At 38.0% G+C, this 24,272-nt stretch overlaps 1 protein-coding gene across 3 annotated transcripts in view; it reads right to left on the bottom strand.

Moving 5' to 3' along the window:
- Positions 1-24,272, bottom strand: part of KCNJ9 (potassium inwardly rectifying channel subfamily J member 9) — a 522,122-nt gene that overhangs the window by 304,668 nt on the left and 193,182 nt on the right. For 2 of the 3 annotated variants that reach the window (XM_044059660.1, XM_044059663.1), the window contains exon 2: positions 418-573. The exons of the other annotated variant lie outside the window; for it this stretch is intronic. The gene's annotated coding sequence lies outside the window, so the exon portion shown is untranslated. The remainder of the gene's footprint in view (positions 1-417; positions 574-24,272) is intronic. 3 annotated transcript variants of the gene reach the window in all.

Below are 24,272 nucleotides of genomic sequence, written 5' to 3'. Positions count from 1 at the left end.
ATATATTTTTTTTTTTTTTATATATAGCCAATGAAGTGGTCCCACCTGACATTAAATGCAATGTTTTCCACATCAGTGCAGTAACCCACAAAGCATGGATTCTATAAGACTTTATCTAGGAACATGTTACATACTTTAGTCAAGATGTTATTCTGGAACATCTAGAACCCATTAAATACACTGAGCATTCTTTTACATTTTGCATGCAGAAATTCAAAGTAACATATTTTATTACAAATATAATAGACTGTATAATTACCAACTATTTTACTACATCTGGTCTCTGGCTAATGAAATAAAAAAAAAAAAAAAAACAGTAAAGAAGCAGTCACTTTTATTTTTGTATTATTGCATTAAAATATGCTATAAACTGCTTCCAAGACATAATGCTGAATAATGAAGAAATCTAATACTCACGGATCTATGGGAATTTATACAGTGAAACTTGATCATCATCACCGCTAAACTCCAGAATAGTATTTCTATTCAGCCTAAAGCTTTTTTTTGTTTGTTTATTTTGTTTTGCAAATCTCCAGACACTTCTGTTATTCAGCAAGTTCATTCCTCTTTCTTCTATAAGAAAAATAACAGAAATAAACATGGCTGCAATTCTCACTTCAGTCTACATTTGAGACCTACGACAGACATGTTTCCTGCTATTTTGCTTAGTGAACACAACAATTCATTACTCCAGAAGTAATCCATACAAAAAAATGCCAATAAAATAGTCAGCAAAGTTAAGTGTAGAAAATGAAAAGAGATTAAAGAATATTTATAACTTGTTCAATGATTCTCCTTTCCACAATTGAGATGGAAATGATCACAGCACACCTTCACAATAAGAAGTGATGAAGAAGCCGATTCACCCTAAAAAAGTCAGCTACTTAGACACATTCATTTTACAAAGAGGCAAGCCTCACTGCCCCACACTATAAGTAACTACTCCCCCACAAATCTTACTTCATGATCACATAACGTAGGAAAGGTGAAACTCCCCAGTGCAGTATGCAGTAGTCTTGCAAAAAAAATGATGCAACCTACAAAGAAGGGCATTTTTTGTGCAGAAGTTATTGGACAATTAACACCTAATCAAATTTCCATTGATCACTCACAGGGAAGCCTTTTCCAGTAAAACATTTTTGCATGTGATAAACACAGCAAACCAATTACATTCTGCAATCTGAAGGAGATGCTCTGAACTTAATCTACCTGATTCTTGCACATAGTCCATGGTCGTTGTCCCCCCATCCCTGTTTAGCCCTGGCCTATATCTTTTTAAAAGATTTGCCATCAGACGCATCGGTTTTATAGTGACTCTTCCATTTACATGCCAACCTCTCTGTAAAAACGGTATTTTCTTGTATGAAACTTAGTGTTACTTTAATCTCCTAACCATAGCTTTTCATTTCTAATCTTTTTATTTTCCAAAACAATCCGATAACATTAAATATTCATATTATATCACGTTGTCTCCTTTCTTTCCACATGTAAAAATTTCAGCTGTTGTAGCATTTCCTCATAAGGTATAATTCTAGTTGCTTTCCTCTGTTCCCCCACAGCACGGTGGTGTCCTTAACTTCGTATGGCCTTACCAACTGCACATGGCATTTCAGCTGTGGTTCTAATACCTGCTCAATACAGAGACATTAGTACATTCCTATCCATGAATTCTGCATAATATATGTAACAGCATTTGACCTGGACATTTTGTGCGATATTCATAGATACTTAGTGAAGTTTGTGGAGCTTTCTAGTAACAAATCCAAGAAAGTGTGACCAGGCTGTGATTCATAGACCCACGTAGTGCTGTGGGGCAAAGGGTGAAAAGACACAGAAAAATGGGCATGCAAATAACAGTATAAAACTGCAAAGGAAGAAGCACAGTCCAATGAGTGCATAATAACATGCAAATGAGGACAGGGGGATGCACATTGTGATTCATACATCTCAAGCAGAAAATCATATGAGTACTTGAATCTAAGTGTAAACACAGACAGCTCAGCAAAATGCTGGTGTTCCCTGTCACTATCTGTTCCAGTGCTACATCTCATGCCTTCTGTGACATCCTTCATATTATGTCATTTGCACACTTCCAACAGTGATGCATGGTGTGGTTCCACCCCCCCAAACAGCACTGTCATAATGCACCACTGTTTTCCACACAGTCTCACAGAGGCTAGTGGGTACCTCCTCTATGAACAGCTTTCTCCCATGTTTCTTGGTATCTGCAGCAGCTTATTATTCTCTGCAGGTGTGAACTTATCCAACGTCTGCCATCCATCACCTCTGGAGGACATTTGTACACCTAATTGGATATGACATTGCCAATTAGAAGGACATCTGGGTGCACAAAGGTACCTATGTCATAATGAAAGTTGGCTGGCACATTATGGCATGGCAATAGTATAGCAGCACTAGTACTTTGAGGGGGCCACATATGTTTTTGCACACTGCCTACGGCTTCACAACTGGACAAAGAGCGGCCATTGAGTATCAATGGGTTGCCATCCCCTGATAGGTGTATAGGTGAACAGGCGTGTGAATGCAATGGGTTGCACATGTTGGTGTTACAAAAACAAGAACTGCTTGTATGGGAGCCTTTGCTTCCTGTGTCAGTGGGCTACCATTTGCTGGAGGTGTATATGCAGTCAGGTGCATGAGTGCTGTTGGGTACAGCTGTAGGTACCTGTTGTAGCATAAATGCATGTGCCTACTAATGTTATCCCAATAGCAATTCAGTTATAAGGAGCATTCAAAATGGAGACTGCATGACACTGTACATGTATACCTCTTACCACAGTAGCATAGGCCTCTATGCACTTCTTGTGGGCTATCTTCTATGTCTGTGATTTTCTGTGTTGACAAATTGTGGTTCAAGCTGCTGAAAGAAGTCTACTGCTCAGTTTTCTTTAATGCATGCTTTGTCAATCAAATTAGTATAATATATGCAATAATTAGTTTGCAACAGACTCAAGGCAATGAGAATAGATCCCTCCTTTCTCTGTCAGTCACTGTGTTTCACATGTAAGCACCATCGACATGAGGCATATGTAGAATCAGCTACACATGACTGGTGTGCCATGCACGCTTGCTCATTCATGCAGGCTGTCTGTGTTCATGCACTGAGTATTCACAAGGTGCCTGCACTTCATGCAGCCTGAGCTCCTTTTACAGTATGATTCTCATGCTGCAGGTTTATTCTCTATTAAATTCATGGAGATGGCAGCTGACGCTAGTTCCCCACAGAGACCACCTCTCTGGTGAGCAAAGAAGGACATAATTATGCTTTATCTCCTGTGAAACCCGTTCATCTGAGGTCCTATGCAGGTCTTTTGGGGAGTGTAAATGCCTGGTATGACCTGGCAGCTCTGCTGTCCAGGGTTACCAACATACCTCGTACTGGTACACTTTGCAGAGAACAGTATGATGACCCGCAATGCCTTCACCTGGTCATCTCACGGGAGGCAAAGGTTAGGCAAGGATGCCCAGAATGGTGTAGCATGCCCTTGAGTACAGTGCTATTATTTAATAAATATGCTGTTTTCAACAAGTGTTTTCTGTTTCTCTGTTTTTATTTAAACAGACAGATATATCTTTATTTATTATTTATTTGTTTATTTATGTATGTATGTTTGTTTGTTTGTCTGTTAACCAGGTTAGTCTGAGTGGGCCATGCAAGACCCCTTTTCAGCAGAGCGCTGAGGAATATGCATAGCAAAGTACATATTTATGGCAATTTTAGTTACATATTTGTTGATGTTGAGTCCAATAATAAAGTAGTTAGGGTATACACAAAAATAATTGAAAATGCTTTTAGAAATCTTAGTCAAATATTTATCAGTGCAGAATACAGCAATGAAGTAGTGAAGGATTATTGTTTATAAACAATGACATAAGAAAGAAGTCATATAGCTATATCTGGAACAAAAGGTAGATTATACCAGAGATAAAGACCAATACATGTAGGGCAGTGCTATAGAAGGGGCAGCGAGTAAAGTAAAATTATACTAGAGATAAAGATCCTAGGAGATTCCAGGTCAGCTGCTAGCTGTTGTGTAAAGATCCCAGGTTGGTTGCTGTTGGTGATTGTATGCCTATTATGTCAGCTGATGGCAGTAGCTGTTCTACTACAGCATTTATTGTTTTGATAAACTTGGCACATGGCTGTGACTGTGGGGCATGACAGACATGCTGAACACCATTGTGTGCATCTGCATCACTGCACATCATTGCACATCATTGCACATCACTGCACATCACTGAACATCACTGCACATCACTGCACATCACTGCACATCATTGCACATCAATGCACATCACTGCACATTATTGCACATCACTGCACATCACTGCACATCATTGCACATCATTGCACATCACTGCACATCATTGCACATATGTGTTTTTGGTTTAGCTGACTCTACTTTCCTACAACTAACAGCACTGAGTGCTGCTGCCTCTGCTTATTTGTAAATAACTGTAGTGCAGTATACTGCTCTCCTCCAAAATGGAAGCTAAGCTGCATTTTGATGTTTTGCACATTTCCAAGCTGCTACAGCTGTGTGTTGAGCTGTGGGAATTGCTTATGGTATTTTCTTGCTTACACACGTGTGTGAGGCCACATTGCTGCAGTATCATTTGGATTTCCCCACGCCCATACGTAATATGTGATGGCTTGCCTTTCTCTTAGCACAGACAGAGCATGCAAAAAATGCTGCCAGTTGCTGCAGGAGGCAGCAGACACTTAAGGTCCAGTAGGGGTAGTGAGATTACTGGTTCTTTCCTAACTTCAGTCGACCATATCACCTATGGGGTCCTCATCACAAATGTTAGGTTTCCCAGCTTTGTCTACCTTCTGCAGGACTTCTTGATCTGCTAGAGATTCTACTTGTTGCCACCCTAGCTGAGCCTGTGGTTGAGGCAACAGAGCAGGTGGAAGTGCCTCATTTGGAGAGTATTCTGGCCCATCCCAGGCACATAGCCTTCTGCAATCACTAACCTTGACTGTCCTGGAGCTGTAGCAGGTAATGAAGGTTGCAGTTGACTTGGTGATTAGACACTGGGTTGTTATTTAGCAACTCCTCCTTCAGCGAATATAGACTCACTGGACCAGCTCATCAGTGCCATTAGGTAACTAGAGATGAGAATGACAATTATCACCAGTCACCCAAACACAGAACCACCACCTACTGGATCTCAATAACTCCCCTCTTGTGCTGTTCAGTAGCCCAGTCAATCTTCAGCCAATTGTCCAAACTTTGTGTCTGTGAATGTCTTCTCCATATCGTTCCCCCTTATGCACCCACAACAGCAACTTTTTTGTCTGCGGTCCTTTATGTCTGATATGTTTTCTCCAGCTGCCTGCCCTCCACCTCCATCCCTTCTCTATTGTTCTTTTCACCCCTTGTCTGTGATCCAAATCCAAATTGAGTAGTGTACAGTGTTTGGAGGTTACTAATATCTTTGTTGATAATGTCCATGATGATTCTCTTCATGGCCTTGCAGATAAGGCTAGTCAGGCTAATAGGGCTATAGTTCCTGGAGTCAGCAGAAGCACTGCCTTTGTGCAAGGGGATAACAGTGGTCTTTTTCCATTTAGCTGAGATGAAGCCAGTGCTTGGACTATGATCAAAAAGAGTACCCAATGGTGTTGATAATTCTTGTTTGAACCCTTGTAGGACACAGCCTCTAATGCTATCAGGTTCCATGGATGCTTTTGACCTCAGAGCATTCACTACATGCACTTTAGAGATACAAGGTAGAGGACAGGTGGCAAGGATGTCTTGCAGTAAGTGTGGTGGGGACAGGGGAGTGAGGTTTTCACAGAACCTGTCGACTAACAGGTTAGCAATATCCGCAGGCTTGGTATATGTGGTATCATTAACCACCCTTTTAGGTTATGGATGTAACTAAAGAGCACCTTATGGATGTCCTTAGTTGAGGAAGCAAATTTGGATTCATAGTTGGCTTTGGAGGACTTCACAAGAAGACTTATTTGCTTGTTTAAGCTGCGGAGGGAGTGTTTTCACTTTAGGACCTCTCCCTCTTACTCTTAGACAGCAATTTCATCCTCTTATTGTAAAGTCTGTTAATGGAAGTTGTCCACCAGGCAGGTTTACACTTCCTTCAGGAGCTTGTTTGGGTCCTGTCAGGTACAGCTGAGTCAGTGCAGTTGTTCAGGTGTTTGAATAAAGCATTTGTGTAGAACTCGGCATAGTTGCCAGTTCCATCTAAGGGGGAGGTGCAGTGAAGCTATTTATACCATCCCATAACAGTTTATAATCTGCTTTGGAGAAGTTTTGTAGTGTAGTTGGTCCTAGGGGTGGGTCAGGTGTGACATGGTCAGATCTCACCAGGGAAGACCTCACAGTGGGGGTGCTACAGTGGTCCCCCATATTGGTAAGCACCAGATCCAGAATGTTGGCACTCCTTGTGGGGGTGCCAACTAGCTGGTCCATGGCATTGGAGTTAATGAACTCAGGGATTCTTTGGGCAAGTGAGTTTTCATACAAGTAATTCCCCCAGTCAATGAATGAGTAGTTAAAGTCACCCAAAACCATGGTGATCAGATGTATCTTGATAGACCCAAGTAGATCCAAATAGGCAGAGTGGGTGTCCTGATTCATGGAGGGGGTCCTGTAGCTGGCAGCAACTTGAATATGTGTCCTACCAACAGTTAATTGCACCTGAAGTATCTCCAGGGAATCACGTTGTCTAACCAATTTGGAGGTGTATTTATCTGTAATGAATATTGATACACTGTCTCCTTTAGTTTTCACGTCATTAGTTTGTGGTCTGAATGAATGGAAGGAGGTGTAGCCTGATATGGCTGGGGTGCTCTCTGCAGCCTTGAACCAGGACTCCGTGACTGCACAGATGTCTATGTCTTCTATGGTGAGGACTGATTCCAGTGAATGCAGTTTCATGTTAAGACTCCTAGTGTTTAGCAGCAAAACCTTAAGGTTGTTTTATGTTGTATGATGCAAAATATCTACAAAATGGGTAACACTTCACACAGAGATAGTTTTCAGGTGATTGTAAATTAACAAAACAAAACAAAATCATTTCAGAACCAAATGTGAATGGTATTACAACAATGAATTCCAGTTAAGAATTGTGAGTTTGTTAAGTTATTCAGCATTGAAATATCTAGATATGAGTCAAGTTTCTTTCTTTCTTTCTTTCTTTCTTTTTTGCTTTCCTTTTTCTTTTCCGGGATAGTGGTCTTATACAAAAGACTTATTTCAGCCACTGTACGGATATTTGGATATGAATGCATTTACCTGGTTTTGTAAAGGTGAGAGCGTGTGGATGTCATACTTTACAACGTTCATGTTCTTGCTTGTTTGCTGTCCCTACCTGGTATAAAGTTATTTACTGTCAAGAAATGGGGAAAATATTGTTGTGTCTTTTGTGGCAGCTGGGGGGGGGGTGCAGCACTGAAGAAATCTAAACACATATTAAGAACCTTATTCTACAGAATTGCTCCTTGTTTAGAGCTTGACCTTAGTGGCCATTAAAAGTTTTCTTGTTCTGTGTGTTATATCACATTGTGAACCCATTTCTACAAATGATGCACAAAAATGAACAAGTAGAATCATGCTTCTTACCAAATGTAATGGTAAACAGAAAACTGGTGTCAGAATTGTACCATCAAAAGGTCACAGGCAAAAACACGAGTAAATAATTATAGATGGAGAGATAGATAGATAGATAGATAGATAGATAGATAGATAGATAGATAGATAGATAGATAGATAGATAGATAGATAGATAGATAGATGGAGATAGATAGATAGATAGATAGATAGATAGATAGATAGATAGATAGATAGATAGATAGATAGATAGATGAAATGGAAATTATGTTGCTGAAATGTCATACTGAGCAAATCACACTTATGATGAAATAGCACATAGTTTCATAGGTGCATACTAGGCTAACAACCAGTACAGCCTTTATGACCCTAACTGTGCAACCAAAATGTGACCCACAAGTTTTATATTTTGGACATTTATATAGGGGGTGAGCATTGGTTATTACATGATTTACTGGCTATGCAGAAAATGCCCAATAGCAACCAGAATACCTCTGCAAGCACAGTAAAGGCAAACAAAAATCCAGAAAAAATGCTGAGGTTAGGCTCCAGTGTCCAAATCAAAGTAAAAAAGCAGTCTTCAGTCTTCAATAAAGGTAAAAAAGCAGACTTGAATCGAAGAATAAAAGTATAAGAAGTCTTCTTTATTGTCACACAAGCGCTTTCACATATTGCTTCCTCAGGTGTATACTAACAAAGGTAAACCACACCTATATATACTTAACTAAAATAATCATGTGACTCAATAACCCATTTACCATTAAAGCTGTATTCTCTCTTATAAATCAGAAAGCATTGCTTAAAGCTGTGTGTGTATGACACAACAAAAGTGTGACTATTTAATAAAATACAATAAATCTAAATAATATATATCTAGAAAACATTCTATCTTCATATTCATAATGTAGAGCTTCTAAAAATATATATAGAACTTCTAAAAAATACATCAATTCTAATGCATCATTTTAATAAAATTCTTAAAAACATATAAATATAGATATTTCATAGCAAACATTGCATAAAAATATATTAATATATTAATATATTAAAAACATAAACCCATAGCCATCTATTTACCTACGTAGCCCCCTTTTTTTTAAGATAGGCTTAATGGGCATGTTGTCATTCAGCCCGTGACCAAAGTTGGCTCTCAGCATAGCTATCCATCTTGCTTCAGCTTCTTCAGTTCTATCTCTAATGTCACTATTTCTCATATTCTCATATGTTCTTGCAACAATCATAAACCTAAATGTATGTTTTTGGCCTACCTTCAAAACATGCTTAGACAAAGCGTTGTTCTCTGAGCCCTTCCCTATGTGGTATACATGTTCTCTAACCCTTTCTCTGAGGCTGATTTACTGGCTACCTCTGTCAATCAGAGACATGGACACCAAACCAGGGGTGAATTTCCAATTTCCCATCCAATGGTCCAAGTTACACTTAAATAGGGTTAGCTGGGACTCTGTTTCACATAGATGGAGAACTGGGGCTCCAAGTTAGTTTTAACATTATACCTTTTAAATGCTTCATCCAAAAACAGTGTCTGGGATAGGTCATAGAATGTAGCATTTCAAGACCAGTTTCCTCCTGTGAAAAATGCAGCGTGCCCTGTTAACTCTGGCCAGCTCGCTTCTACCTCTCATTATAGGTTATAGATTAGTACTAGGCTACCTGCCCTTGTGGACCATTTCAAGCCTAGCCAATTACCCCATGTGAGAATCAATCCCTGCACCTTATGTCTGTAAGGTAAAAACCTTAACCATTATACCAACCTCCCAACCCCCTCATTATGCCTGAAGGAGTTAGGAGTGAATGTGGCTTGTCAAAAGCAGTAATGTGTGTGTCTGCAGCATGACTCCCTGAAAATTGGGGAGGGGGTTATTGATGGTATAGGAGGAATGTGAGAGAGTTTAATACAGTAAACTCTCAGTTAACCAGCACCCCTGGGGATTGGTAGATGCCGGATAACTGTAGTTTCTGGTTGCTTGAGAGTTACAATTAAAAATAGGCCTGACTAATACTGTACCCTATACTGCTTCTGTAGTTTGACTTGTTCTCATGTTGAGGAAAGAGGGAATTTATTCCTATCTTCCTTTTTAAAACTCTACACATAAGGTATGTTTCTGCAGGGGGGACAGAAAGTGCAACACATGAAAATTGTACTGTATTTCTTCGATATTTTTTGCTGGTTGCTTGAGAGTGCCGGTTGCTTGAGTTCTGGTTAACTGAGAGTTTGCTGTCATGCGGACCTGAGGAAGTGAGAACTGTGTCATTATTAAGATACTCTAACATCTACTGCCATCCTTTTAATGGTATGAAATTAACTTTGACAATGTTTCTGATACTGAGCAAAATCCAAATGGCAAACTGATTTTTTTCTTTTAACAAACAATATAAACCCACACATGCACAAATTCCTTGCACGGCGGCCTTTCTGTCCATTTACAAAATGCTGCTGAGTTTGTCACATTGTTACTTCAGTTGTATTCTTAACTACAGTCATGGAATGCATGCAGTCTGTAGTACAGTAATCTGTGTCCTTCCGATATTATGTGATATGGCCTGCTTCTGAATTCTACACTTTGTATGCTGTATATATGTCCAGGAATATTCAACTGTATTTGTGTACCTTTAATGCTACAGTTCAAGAATATTTTGCTGTGTGGGCTTGTATTTAGAATTACACCTATATCCTGCTACACTGAAAATTGAATATGTCCACTATATACTAATGGATTATGTGAATCCCACATATACAATATGGTATAACCATACATTGCTGTCCCAAAAGAAAAAAATAATAATAATTGTGCAAAAGAAATACCAAAATTATCAGTAGCTTTACCACCACACTAATCTGTTGAATGTTCCTAGGTTTTTTTTTCATTTTTGGTAGATAGACAGGCAGATGGACAGAGATACAGATATTCTTACAGATATGTTTTTTTCATTAGCACTAATGCACTGTAACTTACAAATGGCTTAACCAGTAAAGTAGAAAATATGTTTTAAAATATTTTAGACTGATTCTGGTCCTGACTTTGAAGTTAAGACAAAGATTTCACAGCATGCAGAGATTACATGTATTTACATTTTAGTTCTGGCACTTTTAGAAAGCTTTAACACAGAGATTCATTGCGCATGATGGCAGATTACATGGGTTAAAGCAGAAAAGCCCTCCTGCTAACAGGAAACTTGGCAATTGTAACACATCAGATCCTGGAAGCTATTAAAAGCTCAGACTTCTCCCCGTGACTTCCATTTAATGATTGCTTCTTAGCTACAGACGTAATCTAGGTGCTTTAACTTTGTGGCTGTGCCTGAAATTACAAGGGCCACAAAGTATTTAGATATGAATTATTGCAGTGCAATATTTTGTAACATAAACATGAAGACTTGATAAGTAGAATTCACACTTTCACAACAAGAAATGCAGTGTTCATTTTTGGTTGTATCCAAGGAAAAATTCAACAAGAAGATAATGCGTGTATATTTTCACACGTCTTTCGAATTCTCAGTATAATTTTAGCCAATCAGTATACAGAGCCTGTTACCGACTGTAGTCTTCTTAGAGCAGAAGCAGCTTTTTACATAGGAACATCGGGGGAGCCCGATCCTTTTGACAGCATACAGGAAACCAGTGTGAATGCATTCAGAAAAGCTCTACCTATTATAAATTCTGTGAAACCACAGTCATTTTTCTCTATACCTTAACCAGAGTTATATTTTTCATGGTATGAAACATCCCTGAATAGTATATAGCTGTTACGTTATCATTTCTCTTGCTGGTTAGCTTGTCCAAAGCTCAAACTTCATTCTTTTGATGCTATAAATATCACTTCTGAAAGGCTTTATTATGGTTCTGCAATACACTGGCCCATAAAACCTATTAATAATTGAAAATGAGTAGGCAGAAAACTGCCATTTCACTTATTCATGCAATAAACAACAGTCAAAGAATATCTGACAAAAAGTATAATAAAAATATATTAGTTACATAATTTTTATGATTTACCCTTCTAGCTGCACAATTCTGTATGCCACAGGAAACTTCCTTAATTTTAAATTGAATATTTGGGTTATGCCACTTTATGCAATGAGTAATTTTATATTTTGATTCTGTAAGTCTTTTATTTAATGAACCCTTTAACATAACATATGATAACAAATGACAGAAGCCATAAAGGCAAAACCAAATCACACTCTGTGATAAGTGCTTGCTATATCTACCTCACCTGATCTCTGGTTTGGCTTATTCAGATACAGCAAAACAAGGAAAACTATCCCATCATGCTTTTCAATGTGCTACCTGCACATCAGAATTTTTTAATCACACTTTTACATCTTGAGCTGTCTAGGTAGCCAAGTGTTGTGATAGAGGACTGAAAAGGGAAATTATTACTGCCATATGCAATTTCCAATGGATGAAGAAGAAATGCAAAGTTCAGCTTGGTAAGCAAAGTTGTACAGTAATTGAGCCATAATTTAAGGGACTAGAAAGTCATCAATTCAGAAAAGGTGTGAGAAACATCTTCCTCACTGCGAAGGAGACTGACCAATTATATAACATGTTTCTTAGAAAGCTAAGCTAGCTATCTAGACATTTGCCCTTTCTGCTGTTACACACTGTTAAAAATGAAAAAAAAAGGTTTAAGGACAGATAGGCCATTGCAAAATTATACATATTTTCATTTCAGGAAAAAAGAATGTGACTCAAAAATACCAAAAATGGCTAGTAAGAGTTAGAGCTTTTAATACTTCTGAAAATGGTGACTAGTACTACTGACGTGTACTTCCTTCTCATAAATGTCTTCTCACTCCAGAACCCTTACCTTCACCACTCCATCCTAGTATATTTACACCCTCCCCTTTTATCGACTTTTCCCTTATCCCCTACATCTCTAAGAACCTGCTCTCCTCCATTGCACTTTGCCTGGGGGATCCATGTCATCTTACACATCCTATCCTTTCACCACTTAACTCCAGTTTTGTCTGTTAAAAAGGCTCCTCTTTTTGCCTTTTTTGTAGCAGGGATCAGAAAAAAACACTCATTTGCTGACAGTAATTTTATACACTATTTGGAGTTAGATGTCTCTGACAAGAAAGCTATAGATCCCAACCTCTACAAAGTAGACCATGCCTATATACATTTTATGGAGTCCTCATAATAGCCCATTTCAACATCCTTCATAAGTACTAGTTGTGAAGGATGTCTCATAGGCTGTTCTGTATAGTACAGTCCTTCCCTTTTGCTGTAGCCCACCAACTAACCTTTACCTCTTCCCCTGCCACCCTCTTATCCCTTTTCCCTCCTCTCTCATTATATGTATTTCACATGATGCTATCCAAACCACCCCCCCCCCCACAAAAGACACTTTAGCCTGGCCTCATCACTACACAAGATAACAATATGTACTTCAAAAAGCTCCTACTCACTGTTGATCATTTGTAATAAAACTTCTCTGTTATGTGATTTAGAATGTAAAACTGAACTTATCCTTAGTTGAAGAAAACCACTTAAGGCATATCATGGTGACAGTATTGGGCTTTATCCTAAGTATAAAGTATCTGAAATGTCTGCAGCCACCCCTCCCCACCCCATAGCATAGATTCTTGCCAGTATGCTTTATATCATGGGGTCACAGAGTCCAGATGATCAGTTTGCCGCTCAACTGGCTTCCATACTTTGCATATAGAACACCTGTTAGCCATATGAAACATTAAATACATAACAGTTACAACTTCCCTAAATGCCAAACCTAATTCAATACCTGACAGATATCCCCATCAAGTTGTATATAGTCCTTGCATACATTTCCACCACCTTCCCAATTGCTAATGCATACCCTTATAACATCATCTCCCCTAAGATTATAACATGTAGTATAACCAGTTCTGGGTGACTTCACCTTGAATTTGACAGCCTCACTGAAGCACAAGTTGGGTAGCACCATCACTAAATTCTCCTTTTACATAGTCGGTCACATCCCTAAAGGACCCAGCTGCAGCTGTATCAGCATTATGCTGGTGGATGGCATCCTAGTTAAAAGACCAGGGAACTATACTTCACCTCTACCCTTGTGACCACTCTGGTGTAATATTTCCTGCGTTAGTAACCGTTACCTTCTTTTCTAGTTAAATTCATGCCCATCATTCAGCACTAACATTACCCCCCTTTCCAAGAGTTTTCTACCTCAGACAAGGACCCTGTTTTCAGCCAATCAGATGCCAGAGCTGCCCTGAAGCACTTCCTCAGTATTAAGCATGCTCTATACATCTAATACCATCCTACATAGACTAACAGGGTAAAAGGAAATTTGTCTCTGCAGACCATTCCTTGGCTCAAGTAAATGATGGGAACCCCAGGAAAAGAACAGTCAGCCTACAAGAAATCTGAGAACCATTATGGCTATAACACATTTCCCACAATACTATGTACTGAAAATTTTGCTTTAATTGTACAACAAAAAATGAACTTTATCTTTCTGCGTGCAAAAGTACTCACCAAAGGTTTTATCAACCTTTCACCAGCTATGCTTATAACTTTCCAGAGCTGAATCATTTTTATATGATGCAATGTTGATATATGTAATAATTTGTTTATACAAGAATCCAGACCTCATTTGGCACAATAACTAAAATGCAAAATATAACCATTCTAACCTTAATCACCAGACAACAGCTACATAATATTTTCTAAGGACCTAAGAGTCAAGTCTTTTATCAGATGAAGATGACGTAGCCAACACTACACAAAAATCACTTGTAATAGTCATCCAACGCTCAATGTTTCTTCAGTTGATCACGACTTTAGAATTCGAGCTTGAAGACAGGACAATGAGAGAGGTTATTTTAAGCAGAAAAAGGGTAACTGGCTAGGGTTAAAATGGCCTGCAAGTGCAGCTAGTATAGTACTTACCCAAGAACCTACGAACCTGTAAAGATTTAACAACTGCATCTCTTTGTTGTCTGTTTTTTTTTAGAATATTTTACTTATCAGTAGCATTCTGTTAACAAAATGATTTCACTTGTTCACCCTAGAAACAATTTTATTTTGCTCTAAAAGTCTTGAAGTTTTAAATTGTATCTGTGTTTTGGTTTATTCTATTTTTTTCTTGTCTCGGTCCTAACCCATGGTTACAAAACACTAATAAACACATATATAGCAACATCTCTTTGGTTGCTTTCCTTCATTGTCCACTGCTGCCACCATTGTTTTGTGACTGCTCTTCTATTATTTGCATTATTATTTGATGTTACTGGTACAATCTTTGTGAAAGAAACTCACTTCGTAGATACTTCTAAAGGAGCAATATTTTCTGATTTGCTGAAATTATTGATATTTACCTGCATCCTAAATACTCAGGGTACCTGAACTGTAAGTTACATTGGTGAACTGTACTTGTCTAAGATGTACTTTGTATTTGAACTTCTATGCATGCCAGAGGGTCACCATTGTATGTTTTTTTTCCCATTCCTCTGGTCTCATCATTTTGAGCCTGATTTTCTGTTACATGCATTATTATTTGATTTTATCCATAACTTCTTTCTAAAGAAACCCACAGAGCACCTTCTGACAGAGTGAGGGGTTATCCTTAAAGGAGTGCCATTTTTCTAAAACTGATAACACCTACCTACTTGTCAAGCAGTTAGTTGTTCTGAAATATAAGTTTCATTGGTGAACCACAGTTGCCTGAGTGGCACCTTGTTTTTTAAAATGGTGTGTATGCCGCAGAAATATACTCACTGAGTGCAAGTGAGTGGTCTAACACTCAGAGAGCACAATTTATGGAAGGGCCTATCTTTTTTATTATTTGAAACTAGTGCATTTATCATTTTTGAGACAGTATTTTGGAAATGTACGTGAATGGTAAGTCACAGCTTTTTTCTCATTTAATTGGAATTGTTAATTTATGGATATTTATTTTTATTTTTATCCTAGAGAGTTGATGTCAATTATTGTTTTTTATTACTTAACATACTTGGGTATCCAATATAATTAATTACATTATTTACTCTGGGACTTTGATTGGCTTTAACATAGTGTAACAATTTGGCACAGCATTTAATCTGACAGTTGGTTTAGAGGATTAAGGTGCTGTTAACAAGCTATTTCCTGTGGTCCAGTGGTACAAGGTTTGATTCCCTCAGCTTTCATTGCCTAACCGTGTGACTCTGAGTAAGTCTCTTAGCCAGGCACTGCCTCTGGGCTGAGTCTGCAAAAGGTCCATGGAGATCAGGGCTCTACCCCAGAAAACAAATATAAATTGATAAGTTTTTAAGTTCGTACAATTACTGAAATGGTCAGTCTGAAGCTATTATTTATTAAAATTACTTATGCTCTTTTAAACATGCAAACTATTTATTCAAAGCTAGACATTTTTTGTAGCTTGCAAGGATAAGACATCATGTGACATCTACACCTTCACTGAATCATGGGTAGCCTTGCAGCAGGAGATCCAAGAATTTGCGAACTGGAATAACATGGGATAGTACTAGTGGTGGTGTTATTACTCTACTTACTACAAGAATTCACGGAGTGTCATAACATCGGATAGTACTAGTGGTGGTGCTATTACTCTACTTATTACAAGAATGCGCAGACTGTCATAACATGGGATAGGACTAGTAGTGCTGTTATTACTCTACTTACTACAAGAATTCACAGAGTGTCATAACATTGGATAGTACTAGTGGTGGTGTTATTACTCTACTTACTACAAGAATGTGCGGACTGTCATAAAATGGGATAGTACTAGTGGTGGTGTTATTACTCTACTTACTACTAGAATTGGTGGACTGTCATAACATGGGATAGTACTAGTAGTGGTGTTATTACTCTACTTACTACAAGAATTGGTGGACTGTCATAACATGGGATAGTACTAGTGGTGGTGTTATTACTCTACTTACTACAAGAATGCGCGGACTGTCATAACATGGGATAGTACTAGTAGTGCTGTTATTACTCTACTTACTACAAGAATTCACGGGAGTGTCAAAACATGGGATAGTACTAGTGGTGAAGTTATTACTCTACTTACTACAAGAATTCACGGAGTGTCATAACATGGGATAATACTAGTAGTGGTGTTATTACTCTACTTACTACAAGAATTTGTGGACTGTCATAACTTGGGATAGTACTAGTAGCGCTGTTATTACTCTACTTACTACAAGAATGCGTGTACTGTCATAACATGGGATAGTACTAGTTGGGCTGTTATTACTCTACTTACTACAAGAATTGGTGGACTGTCATAACATGGGATAGTACTAGTGGTGGTGTTATTACTCTACATACTACAACAATTTGCAGACTGTTTTAACATTGGATAGTACTAGTGGTGGTGTTATTACTCTACTTACTACAAGAATTTGCGGACTGTCATAACATGGGATAGTACTAGTAGTGGTGTTATTACTCTACTTACTACAAGAATGTGCGGACTGTCATAACATGGGATAGTACTAGTGGTGGTGTTATTGCTCTACTTACTACAAGAATTCGTGGACTGTCATAACATCGGATAGTACTAGTGGTGGTGTTATTACTCTACTTACTAAAAGAAGTTGTGGACTGTCATAACATTGGATAGTACTAGTGGTGGTGTTATTACTCTACTTACTACAAGAATTTGTGGACTGTTATAACATGGGATAGTACTAGTGGTGGTGTTATTACTCTACTTACTACAAGAATTCGTGGACTGTCAACATGGGATAGTACTAGTAGTGCTGTTATTACTCTACTTACGACAAGAATTCATGGAGTGTCATAACATGGGATAGTACTAGTAGTGCTGTTATTACTCTACTTACTACAAGGATTCATGGAGTGTCATAACATGGAATAGTACTAGTAGTGCTGTTATTACTCTACTACAAGAAGTCGCGGACTGTCATAACATGGGATAGTACTAGTAGTGCTGTTATTACTCTACTTACTACAAGGATTCATGGAGTGTCATAACATGGAATAGTACTAGTAGTGCTGTTATTACTCTACTACAAGAAGTCGCGGACTGTCATAACATGGGATAGTACTAGTAGTGCTGTTATTGCTCTACTACAAGAATTCATGGACTGTCATAACATGGGATAGTACTAGTAGTGGTGTTATTACTCTACTTGCTACAAGAATGTGCAGACTGTCATAACATCGGATAGTACTAGTGGTGGTGTTATTACTCTACTTACTACAAGAATTTGTGGACTGTCATAACATCAGATAGTACTAGTGGTGGTGTTATTACTGTACTTACTACAAGAATGCACGGACTGTCACAACATGGGATAGTACTAGTAGTGCTTTTATTACTCTACATACTACAAGAATTCGCGGAGTGTCATAACATGGGATAATACTAGTAGTGGTGTTATTACTCTGCTTACTACAAGAATTCATGGACTGTCATAACATGGGATAATACTAGTAGTGGTGTTATTACTCTACTTACTACAAGAATTTGTGGACTGTCATAACTTGGGATAGTACTAGTAGCGCTGTTATTACTCTACTTACTACAAGAATGCGTGTACTGTCATAACATGGGATAGTACTAGTTGGGCTGTTATTACTCTACTTACTACAAGAATTGGTGGACTGTCATAACATGGGATAGTACTAGTGGTGGTGTTACTACTCTACTTACTACAAGAATTCATGGACTGTTATAACATGGGATAGTACTAGTGGTGGTGTTATTACTCTACTTACTACAAGAATTTGTGGACTGTCATAACATGGGATAATACTAGTGGTGGTGTTATTACTCTACTTACTACAAGAATTCGTGGACTGTCATCATGGGATAGTACTAGTAGTGGTGTTATTACTCTACTTACTACAAGAATGTAAGGACTGTCATAACATGGGATAGTACTAGTGGTGGTGTTATTGCTCTACTTACTACAAGAATTTGTGGACTGTCATAACATCAGATAGTACTAGTGGTGGTGTTATTACTCTACTTACTACAAGAATTTGCAGACTGTCATAACATGGGATAGTACTAGTAGTTCTGTTATTACTCTACTACAAGAATTTGCGGACTGTCATAACATGGGATAGTACTAGTAGTGGTGTTATTACTCTACTTACTACAAGGATGTGTGGACTGTCATAACATGGGATAGTACTAGTGGTGGTGTTATTGCTCTACTTACTACAAGAATTTGTGGACTGTCATAACATCGGATAGTACTAGTGGTGGTGTTATTACTCTACTTACTACAAGAATTTGTGGACTGTCATAACATGGGATAGTACTAGTGGTGGTGTTATTACTCTACTTACTACAAGAATTTGTGGACTGTCATAACATGGGATAGTACTAGTAGTGCTGTTATTACTCTACTACAAGAATTTGTGGACTGTCAACATGGGATAGTACTAGTAGTGCTGTTATTACTCTACTTACGACAAGAATTCATGGAGTGTCATAACATGGGATAGTACTAGTAGTGCTGTTATTACTCTACTTACTACAAGGATTCATGGAGTGTCATAACATGGAATAGTACTAGTAGTGCTGTTATTACTCTACTTGCTACAAGAATGTGCAGACTGTCATAACATCGGATAGTACTAGTGGTGGTGTTATTACTCTACTTACTACGAGAATTTGTGGACTGTCATAACATCAGATAGTACTAGTGGTGGTGTTATTACTGTACTTACTACAAGAATGCACGGACTGTCACAACATGGGATAGTACTAGTAGTGCTTTTATTACTCTACATACTACAAGAATTCGCGGAGTGTCATAACATGGGATAATACTAGTAGTGGTGTTATTACTCTGCTTACTACAAGTATTCGTGGACTGTCATAACATGGGATAATACTAGTAGTGGTGTTATTACTCTGCTTACTACAAGAATTTGTGGACTGTCATAACATCGGATAGTACTAGTGGTGGTGTTATTACTCTACTTACTACAAGAATTTGTGGACTGTCATAACATGGGATAGTACTAGTGGTGGTGTTATTACTCTACTTACTACAAGAATTCGTGGACTGTCATAACATGGGATAGTACTAGTGGTGGTGTTATTACTCTACTTACTACAAGAATTCGTGGACTGTCATAACATGGGATAGTACTACTTGTGCTGTTATTGCTCTACTTACTATAGACATTTACCACAACATGAGCATTTTTAATGCCCTTACTGTGAGGATTCAATATAAAATAAATCTTTCCTCTTAACTGCATTGTACCTAATAAATAATGCTTTACACTTAGGTCGGTTTTATTGCAAACTATTAAAATTCAAATAAAAGCAAATGAGAAATAGCTCTAATTTCCTAAGTACCTGTACTTGTGCTCTTCAGTTCTCTAAGCTCCAGTGGTTTGATTCTGAGCTGATGGTACTTTGAGTTGAACATTTTGTGTATCATAAATTTATTAATAGATTTTATTAAAGGATATGCAGAGTCTGCATATAAATTAAAATGTTGGGAAAAAAAAGGCTTACTGGTGGAAAAAAATTTGCTAAGCCTGAGAGTGACTCTATTAGTTTACATGTTTAAAGACAAATTATGGGTAATAATACTGTTTATTTTATTGTCAGAAGAGAACAAGAAGGCATGTAATACAGAATAGTGTTTAAATAAATCCCGACTTAACAGACATTTTAATATTCTCCCAAGGTACCAGATCAGCATTTGTACTACCATAAACAGCTTCTAAAAGATTTTCCTTTTCACTGTCTGTGATTGACCAAGTCTACTGGGCAATAAAGACTACTTAAACCAGACCCTTTGCTCCACTGGATGTGGTTGACCTAAGGTCTTTGAAATTAGCTTCTGATTATTTAGTATGACCCATTTGGTAGCTTTCAACTCTTCACCTCTACGTCTTTCTAGGGGTATGGAAACTTACTTTAGTTGTTTAAAAAGAATCATGAAAGTTCAGTATCGAGCTATAGAATGATTGTTCTTCTAATCCCATTACCTAAGATCATTGATAACTCATCACTGACCAGACTGCAGATTAGTTTGAGACAAAAAATATTTGCCTCATGGATTTAGAAAGCTACCTTCTATTTAGAGAGATCAAGACTATTTTACTCAACTATCCTGCCATTCTGAGATTTATAACAAAATTAAAATCCTGCCATTCTGAAATTTATAACAAAGTTACAATATGACACTTACCATCAATGTGTTTTATATTTAATATCAAATCAACTGTCCCTGGAGAAAAGCTCTGAGTATCTGAACATGTTCATCTCATATAAAGTTTATTATAAACACATTTGTAGATCTGTCATGAAGGAGTTTTTTCATTTCTTAGAGAAGAAAAAAATATCTTTGTGTTGTGTTTGGATTGCCAATAAAATGTTAAAGAAAAGACAGAACAAAATATATTACAGAACAGAGCTGACTGCTAGGACTGTATTTAAGAGTATATTCTTTTTTGGTTAAGGCTGACCTTTTACAAAAAACTTTGTTATTGTGGATTGCATTTGTCTAATCTGCAATGCAATTGATATTTGTACATTTTTTCTTTCTTGCTGTCAGTTAAAATAGGTGATTGATATTGAGCCTTGCAAGTAAGTGAATAAGTCGAAAGATGCACAAACATATACATCTATATATATGGATTCACTTTATATCCTCGAAATACTGAAATATCAAAATTCAGTATTTCGAGGCTATAAAGTCGAAATTTTAAAACCACAAAAACTCAGAACCACAAAATTCAAAATCTTGCACACTGGAGATTTTGAATTTCGCGCTTCTACTCCACACACACACACACACACACACACACACACACACACACACACACACACACCATCCTCCCAACACACAAACATAAGCTCTATACTACATAAAAGCAGGGGGGCAAGCCCCAAAGCACCCGTCATGTGGGGGGCTATGCCTCCCATACACCCCCACCTAAATATTCTCACTTCGAGGTCGCACTACATACAAACACACACAAAACACCACCACACAAGCTACATTCACCTCACACATCACAGCAACAAAACACACTAACACACACCACAGCCCCTTCCCAAAACCCTTAACACACACACACACACACACCATACTCTCCACACACAAACATAAGCTCTATACTACATAAAAGCAGGGGGGCAAGCCCCCCAGCAGCCCTCATGTGGGGGGCTATGCCTCCCACACACCCCCACCTAAATATTCTCGCTTCGAGGTCGTACTACATACAAACACACACAAAACACCACCACACAAGCTACATTCACCTCACACACACATCACAGCAACAAAACACACACCACAGCCCCTACCCAAAACCCTTAACACACACACACACACACACACACACACACACACACACATTCACACACCATCCTCCCCACACACAAACATAAGCTCTATATTACATAAAAGCAGGGAGGCAAGCCCCCCCAGCACCCCTCATGTGGGGGGCTATGCCTCCCACACACCCACCTAAATATTCTCACTTCGAGGTCACACTACATACAAACACACACAAAACACCACAACACAAGCTACATTCTGCTCGAACACACACATCATAGCAACAAAACACCACAACACAAGCTACATTCTGCTCGAACACACACATCATAGCAACAAAACACACTAACACACACCACAGCCCCTTCCCAAAACCCTTAACACACACACACTTACCTGAATCCGTAACCAGAGCAGAACTTCAGAAGCACAAAATTCAAAACCACCGGTATGCGAGATTTTGAATTTCGCGCTTCTGAGCTTTCGCTCTTCTCAGTATTCCTCTTTATGGGCTCGAAATACTGCATTTTGATATTTCAGTATTTCAAGCTTCTAAAGTGAATCCATATATATATATATATATATATATATATATACACTCATCTAGCTATGTATGAATTGATAGATATATGGAATTACTTACCTTGGTTGCCAAATTAACAACATCTACAGCAAGAACATCTGCCACAAAAGGTCACCAATGTAAATGTCAGCAACTGTATATGTGTGAATCCTCGCCACATGCAAACCAAAAAAAAACAAATAATGTGCAGGACTGCAGCCCCATACTCCCTGCTAATTATATATACTAACTCTGAGAGCACACATTCCCTTGGGGAAAGGAAATATTCCCCTACCCAGGGATTGTCGATCTAGCGTACTTGTCAACCATCTGCATATCTCGACCAAATGTGGTTGAATAAATAGATGTTGACCACCTAGCATTTTCACCAAATGCCTGAGTTCCATATATATATATATATATATATATATATATATATATATATATATATATATATATAGACAGCTATAGATATGTTAGACCAAGTTTTCTCATGATGGTCCAAAGCTCTCCTACACCCCTAGCCATTGTGGATTCATGCTGAGTCACCAAAAGCAGTGTCTGTGAACCTTAAAAGATCGAAAACTGCTTGCCAAAATTGCCTTTGTGAGATTTCTGATGTTTTTTTTTTCGGGGAGGCAAGTTAATCATGTAGTCGGATACCTCCAATACTCTCCAAACTTATTTATACTAAAATTGGAGGAAAAAGGCAAATTCTATGGTCGCCAAAAATAGTTTTGGCAAACTTACTTCTATAATATCACATTTGCTGAAACCACATTCTATGATCTCATGCGATCCTGCCAACACAGCCCCACAAACCCCTGCTGCTTATAAACTATTAGACCTCTATACCTCAGAGGGGTGAAATATTCAAAGGTCTGTTACAAACTATAGGTTACAATTCCTATTACAACTCAGAAGTTGTAACTTGGTAACTTGCAAAATTATGAGATTCCCAGAACTTAGTGCTATAATAGTTGCTATACATGAGCTGATATTAAAATAATGTAATGTGCTTAGACTGGGAACGTGATATCAGATCATTCATGTCTCATATGACAGTTATGATACATGGCCAACATTATGAATTTTAATCAATAAATCTTCATTCACTTAACACAGTTATGTACAAAAATAACGTATTGATGGAAGTGAACAATTGTTCATTCTAGGCACTGAAGGATCATGTAGCAATATTATTTAAATAGGTACAAATAATAAAATAAAAAGTAACTCCTGAAAGGCATTTATGTGTGCTTCAGAAATCATACAGCTGACAGATTTGATCAGCAGTCCATCAGGACCTGAGGCAATACCTGAAGATATTAATTAAATGACATGATGAATCACTTTAGTCTCGTAAATATTGGGAGCAGGGTCTGCCTGCTGGAATCCAGGATGGCTAAATAAAAAAATGTTTGTATGATTTTCATAATCATAGATTGATGAAGCTCCTGTTTCAAAATGGCATCTCGACTGTTAGCAATGCTAAGTAATTAAGGACAGAAGACAAAGAAGGGCTTATTGCTTCAGGAATAGGAGTTTGATGTAAATATGATAACCCAGCAGTGCATTGGAAATGAGATGGAATTATTGTACTCTGAGATCAGGAATGTGCTATACAGGGGCCTTGCCCTTGGGCTGGACAAGGATATTTAATCACATATATTCAGTTACTGACGGACAATTAAGTAGTACTGTGGACTACATTATAAATAAAAGTGAGTAACCTGAACATCTGCAATGTGTTCACTTCTGCTTGGAATGAAAGTGTGCTTGTCATTTAAGTTATTAAGATGGTATCTAGGGTCGCCAGCATTGCATCTTCTTAACCGAACTCATGATAC

This window comes from Protopterus annectens, chromosome 17.part0, assembly GCF_019279795.1.
Source record: "Protopterus annectens isolate FY-2018-M chromosome 17.part0, PAN1.0, whole genome shotgun sequence".
Taxonomy (NCBI): domain Eukaryota; kingdom Metazoa; phylum Chordata; order Ceratodontiformes; family Protopteridae; genus Protopterus; species Protopterus annectens.
Note: the sequence above shows the minus strand (reverse complement) of the source record. Positions and strands in the feature narration are given on the sequence as shown.